At 55.7% G+C, this 5,058-nt stretch overlaps 1 pseudogene; it reads left to right on the forward strand.

Moving 5' to 3' along the window:
* The first annotated feature begins 1,874 nt into the window (after window positions 1-1,874).
* LOC140697679 (piezo-type mechanosensitive ion channel component 1 pseudogene) lies at window positions 1,875-4,480 on the forward strand (annotated as a pseudogene).
* The last annotated feature ends 578 nt before the right edge of the window (window positions 4,481-5,058 follow it).

The raw sequence follows: 5,058 nt of genomic DNA on the forward strand, positions 1-5,058 counted from the left end.
CCCACTTTCATGGTCTATATTCATATTGAACGTCAAGATCAGGTGAGCTTTTGCCCCTCCGCCTCACAGGAGGTTTCTGTCCTCCTGGAGCTCACCTTAGAACACCTGTGTTACCGTGTAACAGGCGTATGGCCCCAGTCCTGGGCGGCTTCTGGCCCCAGTGCCAATATGCTTGTTGAAGGAGATGGAGGGCGTGGGGGCGGGGGAGGGGTAGTCTAGTACTCAATCATGTCGCAGAGGGCTGAGTATCATCATCGTCCAGCTTCATCTGCTGTAGACCCATGACCGTGAACCACAACCTCTTGAAGACACTTTCCAGGCCCTAAAAGTTTTTGGAGTTGAGCTTCTGATCCTCTCTCCTGAAGCTCTGCACACACCCTGGGACCAGAGGAAGGATGTGGCCATTGGTGAGGAGGAGGAGGAGCTCACCTACGTGGACCTGTGGCCCGAGGACCAGGACAGGGCTGAAGGAAGAGGAGGCTGCCAGCACACGATGCTCTTGCCCATGGGGCCTGACAGAGGAGGACAACTGCAACATGCACAACCAGTCCGGCCACAGCCCCATCCAGCAGCCCCAGGCTGGCTGAATCTAGAGACAACTTTGCTGCACAGCCTGAGCCACCTCCTGGTGGTATATGTGTGCCCTTGTCACTGTGATAGTGAGGAGCATCAGCCACCACAGCCGGCTGACCTTTGTGCTGCTGCTCTGGGTGTGCTTCATCCAAGCAGGACCTCAGCTTCCACCAGCCAGCCATGCTCTGCTTCCCCTTCTTCCTGCTCTGTGGGCTGGCACTGTGTGGTCTGCGCCACATGCAAGTCATGGATCTGCAACCACAGCTGCGACCCTGGGCCAGTCAGCCCATACCAGCTAGGGGAGCGCTGGAGCACACCCACTACCCCTGCCTGGATCTGGGTGCCATGTTGCTGCACAATGACCTCCTCGCTCCTGCTATTCCAGTCTGCCAAAAAGAAGCTGTTAAAGAAAGCGAAGGCCTCCCCTGCGCTGATGGTGGTCACCGTGGCAGACACAGAGCCCACGAAGGCGCAGGTGCTGTGCCAGAGCCTGTGGGAGCAGATCTCAGGCTTCTGTATCAAATGCTGGATCCGCGTGTGTGTGGGCATTGTACACCAGGGTCAGCTTCACCAGTGGCCTCAGTGTCTACAAGGTCCTCTACGCACTCCTCTTCCTGCTCTGCCTCACCCTCTTCCAGGTCTACCACAGCTTGTGGCAGAAGCTGCTCAAGGTGTTCCGGCAGGCGGAGGGGGCCTACACCATGCTGGTGTGCATGGCCGTCTACACCTCCCCGTTCCAGGCCTTCCCCATGACGAAGCACATCTATGTCAGGCAGGAGACGCCTAGGCAGGGCCGGGCTGGCCGTGGCCTCCTCCCGGACCCCCTGGACCGCAGCCAGGAGCCAGGGCCCGCAGTGAGTGCCGAGCACCGGGTGGCTCCTGGGGGTGCTGGGCCGGGTCCCGGCGGACGGGCTGACAGGCTGACGGGCCGACGGGCTGGCTGCCCACCTTCTCGCGGCGCCGGGCTGCAGGGCACCTCCTCATGGGAGCTCTTCGGGGCCAAGAGGTGCACCCGGCCAGCTGTAAGCAATCAAAGCCGAAGCCACGCTGCCAGGCCTCTCAGAAGCCCGCCCCACCCGGAGCACAGCGTCCAGTCAGGTGGTGCCTGAGGACAGGCCGAGACGCGCCTCGCGAGGCCTCGTCCAGGCCCGGGTGCGCAGGCGCTCTGCGAGGAGCAGCTCGCGGCGGGGCGGGGCCTGCGCTGCGGCTGCTGCCGGAGGCGGTGGACCAGGGTGTGGCCACCCTCCCGTAACTGTTGCGCTAGTTGGTTTTCGCCCTCAACCATGTCGTCACCGCCTCGCCGCCTCCCTGGTGCTGCCCACGCTCGTCCCCTCTAGGCCAGGTTGCCCATCCCATGGCCCAGCCAATGCATCTGGATGACAGCCATCGTCTTCACCGAAGTCACAGTGGTCACCAAGTGCCTGTTCCAGCTTGGCTTCTTCCCCTGGAACAGCCGCGCGGTCCTGCGACGATAAGGGAACAAGCCCTATTTCCCGTCACGCGTCCTGGGCCTGGAGGACACTGATAGTGTTGTGATGCAGGACCCGGTACAGCTCATGGCCCTCTTCTTCCACGTTCCCAGCTTCTGTGCCACGGCCTCTGGGGACACGGGGAGGACCCGCTCTCCAAGGAGCATGACAGGGTCAGTGGGAAGGAGAAGGAGGTTGAGGAGGAGCCAGCTGGAAACCCAGATCAAGGAGGGCACAGGGCGCCAGGAGGAGCCAGAGGTGGCCGGGCGGGGGCTCCACGGAAGAAGACATCCAGCCGGAAGCCAGTAACAGGCCCAGGCCCCAGTGGAGCTCAAGACCCGTGACAAAGAGCATTAGTCTGGTTTTAGAAGGAAGGAGAGCCCCAATCCAAGAGGACCCATAACCATGGAAGCCAAGGATGCAGAGGAGGCTGTTTGACCCCTGCCTGCTGGCCATGCAGTTCATCAGCTGGAATAGCCCCAAGGACCTTTCACAACACAGATCGAGGACAGTTCTGGGGCGATGTGGTTCATCAGCCTGCCGAACCACACCCAGATGGAGTGGGAGATGTACAAAGGCACCTTTGACATCACTCTGTGCTTTACCTGGAATTTCCAGAGCTACCTGGCCAAGGGCAGCACCAATGAATACACCAAAGAGAAGCAAAGTCTGGTCCTGGCCCCCAACTACACCATGGCATGGCAGCTGGCCAGCCTGCTCAAAAGCACCTCAGAGCAGTCAGTGACAATCCCCAACATCTTCCCCAAGTATATCTGTGCACCCAGTGGGCTTGAATCCAACCCCTGGAAGCAGCCGCAGCCCAGTGAGGAGGCCGACAACCTTGACACCCACATCCATCTTTGGAAGGATCATGTGAGCTCAGGACCACTGGCTTCCACCAGTGGTGGGTCACTGAGCTGCTGGACTGACCAGCCGACTACAGTCTACCGCCCATGGTCATCTTCAGTGACAAAGTCAGCCCACCCAGGCTCAGCTTCCTGGCCAGCTACAGGAACACTGAGCTTGATGCATCTATTGTGTTGGTTACTGGCAAGTTTGTGCCTGGCTTCTTCAGCGTTATCTCACACTCTTTGATGTACAGGGAGCTGCCACCCTCAGACTCTGCCAGGACATCTTCCTGATATGGGAGACACAGGAGCTGGAGCTGGAAGAGGAGTTGTACATCAGACTCATCTTCCTGTCCCACTCCCTTGAGACCAAGATCAAGTGGACCCCAGAGGAGTAGGAGCCAGACAGACTCATAGGGCTTTGTGAATGAAGGAGCCGGCCAGATGCTCCTTGGGCTACTGGAACAGATGCCTTAGTCCAAGGCCACCAGCTGTGACACATCCTCCCAGCTCACTCAGCCCTGATACTACTGTCAGAAGGAAGCTGTGGTCCTTCCACAGCCTGGCACAGGACTGCTGTCCTTCCCATCATCCCCACGGAGCTCAGGGGCCCAGCCCTCCCTTCCCCATGCTTACTGTATGCTTCCTAATTTAAAAAACTTTTTATTTATACAAATGAACAGAAAAAAAAGTCTGTGTGACTGGGAAAGGCAGTCTCATGTGCATAGTCTTTCTACCTCCCCTGGCTACACAGGAATGAGCCTTGGGCCTGGAACACTTCCTTACAAGAGATAAGAACCCAGCCAGCCTGTGCCAGGCTTACTGCCTTGTGTGGGTATATGTTTTCCTGTTTCAGACTCAGTGGGTGCTCCGTTCTGCTCAGTGGCCCTCGGCTGTGCCCCCAGCTTTCAATACTTAAGACCCCACAGGGGAGAGGTCGAGGTCCTTCTGCTGTGGCACGAGATGGGTGTGTGTGGGTGATTGTCCTGTGTCTGCAGCCGGAAGCCCCTGCTGGCCAGAAGTGATCGGTGTATCCTCGCAGAGCTCATCTTGCTCCATCTCTTCTCTGTGTGGGTAAAACCCTTGCTCCATGCTGCACTTGTCTGTGTTGTTTTCCGTGATGACACTGATACTAAGATGCAGTGGACAGAAGCGTTGGGAATTCTGTTCCTGGTGGCTGGTGCTGTGGCGATCTTTGCTATCCTCCATGTAGGTGGAGTCCTCCCCTGGCTTTGATTCCTGGTTCACAGTGTTCTGCTCGATAGACTGCTGATGGATATTTGGGTCTCTTTTGGGTGATGAAAATGATCTACACTCAGGTCATCACGATGGTCACACAACTGGATAAATATAAGAGATGGACATGGTAACGATGCTCTGGGTTGACAAAAATTCTCCACAGATTCGCTAAAATTAAAGCTGTAGCTTAGGTCCCATGAGGATGATGCTCTCAGGGGACTTAGTCTCCTAAGAAAGAAGAGAAGAAACAATTAAGCCAGGCTTCTCATCTCCCCTACTTTAAACATCCCATTCAGCCTCCATATTCACAGAGATCAAGGAGTTGAAATACAGAAGGAAGCTGGGATGGAAGGGATGGTGTGTACGAGACTTCCCTTTTCCTCGTACAAGTTTCAATACTCTATTTATGTGCTGATCCACCAGGGATAGGTTGGATGTCAGCTTAATGTCATGTCGGCCACTTTTTTTATCTACAGCTCAGGCAGGCTGGGAATGTAATTTCAGGCATCAGGCTTAAATTTTACTTAAATCAGATATTCCACTCACTTTTTTAAAAGATGATTTAAATCTCAGAATACTGCTCTTTCATTCTCCTTGATAGCATTGTTTCTTCTATTAAGTTCTTGGGTCCATTCTGAAAGGAGGGAGTGGGAGATGCCTGTATCCCCAAATGCTTTCCATTGTTCACCCAGAAGATGAATCTTTCTACTCCCATTGTAACGGTGGTCAGTGTCAGATGCCTGTGGGGCGGAGTGGTACCTCAGACATCCGTTAACGCCTTCGCAGTACACTGGGCACAGCTCAAGTTGCTATTAAAAGCGACATACTCTTCCCTCCCTCACATATGCCTGGGGTCACTTTTGTTTGGCATTGATACCCTTCACATTATTACAAAACCACCATACCCTGGAGGATTGCTAACTCAGTTT

This window comes from Vicugna pacos, chromosome 8, assembly GCF_048564905.1.
Source record: "Vicugna pacos chromosome 8, VicPac4, whole genome shotgun sequence".
In the NCBI taxonomy this organism is placed as follows: domain Eukaryota; kingdom Metazoa; phylum Chordata; class Mammalia; order Artiodactyla; family Camelidae; genus Vicugna; species Vicugna pacos.